Raw genomic sequence first — 1550 nt, 5'->3', positions numbered from 1 at the left:
ATCTGTTTATACCGAGATGCTTTTGGTTGCGAGCACGCACAGAGATTTCCTCTCTTTCATTGCATTTTTTAACAACCGGTTTATCCTTTTCCTCGCATGTCCTGTATGATGGGGCAAAATGGGGTTGGAGACAGAAACAGACAGGTGTTCAGTTGTGTGATGTTTGACATGCTCACACAGCATGCGCTCATCACAGGGAGGAGACATGTTTGACAGCAGCGACTCCCTGACCATGATTACATTATCTCTTGGTGTGCTGCTGAAGGTCAGGGGATAGCCCGAGCTAGCAAGCAATAGCAAACACTTATGAGACAATGTTACCAAAAGACCCAGATAAAAATCATCAAAAAAGTGCTCTGAGTTTTGATTTACCCGATATTACATGATTTTGTGGTAAATGTAGTGGTTTTGGACAGTAACTTTTATGAATGATTAATGCACTAGGGTAAGTGAAATGCACATTCTGGAAAGAAAATGGACCCAATGTAATTTGAATCTTTTAGGATCATCAAATTTACCAAAGTTAATCAGCTTTTATCTTTCAAAGACTAACATGAATTCCTTTGAAATAAAATATGTCATAGCTAACATGACAGTTGGAGTGAATGCATGCTGTGTTCATATGTCCTGATGCAATCCAGTACTGCGCTCTTTAGGACCACCGGTGACAGGATACATCCAGTTAAGTGTATCTGCACATAAAGGACATAGGACTCCCAAACCCTAAACTAGAACAAAGAAATTAATTAGGAAAAGAGTCACACAAATTCTACTTTTTGAAAGTGACTTTGGGAGGATCCTAGCGGAGATGGATCCTGTTCGAACCAAGCTCTACGCTGGCAAAGGCAAACAATGATTAAATGTTGGCAAATAAATAAAACACGAGTAAAACATGTGATTCGGCATGGGGCGAACATGTCCAGCCAACGTGGACGATGAAAAGGGGGAAGAACAAATCATTTCAGGTCAGCTGCAAAGATAAAAAAAACAATCCAAGTGTTCAACCTCATAGTAAAATGCTAGTCAGAGGTAAATTGCATAATAAAGTGGCTCCTCCATCTCCTCGGAATTAACACAGTCTAACTTGGCTGGAAACAGGAAACTACTTAGATTAAATATGAATATTTGTCTCTGATCCATGAATTATACAAAGCTTGGCGCAATGAAACAATTATTTACTCATTTGTTTTTTTTCTTGTGTGCTCTTCAATTTTTGTTGAATATCAACAAACCGACCGGAGCAATACAATAAACATTAACTGAATAGAGATGTCGGTTACAGTGGCTACAGAGCCATTATGTGGCATTCCCCCTGGGGTGGGCAGTGTGCAAGAGATGGGGGTGGGGGCACTGGGATAAATGGGCCCAGTGTTTGTAATGGAGAGGAGTGTGGCTGCTGGCCAGGGATTTGAGTTAGCAGGCCTTGTCCTGGAGAGGAACACTTCACACTCTGCCAACTGGGGCTGCCCGTGCAGGGAATGGCATGGGGGGACCTCTCGTCTCTCCTATCTCCTTATCCTCTTTTGTGTGTGTGTGTGTGTGTGTGTGTG

Source organism: Taurulus bubalis (assembly GCF_910589615.1).
Source record: "Taurulus bubalis genome assembly, chromosome: 4".
NCBI classification, from domain to species: Eukaryota; Metazoa; Chordata; class Actinopteri; order Perciformes; family Cottidae; genus Taurulus; species Taurulus bubalis.
This window is presented reverse-complemented; position numbering follows the sequence as displayed.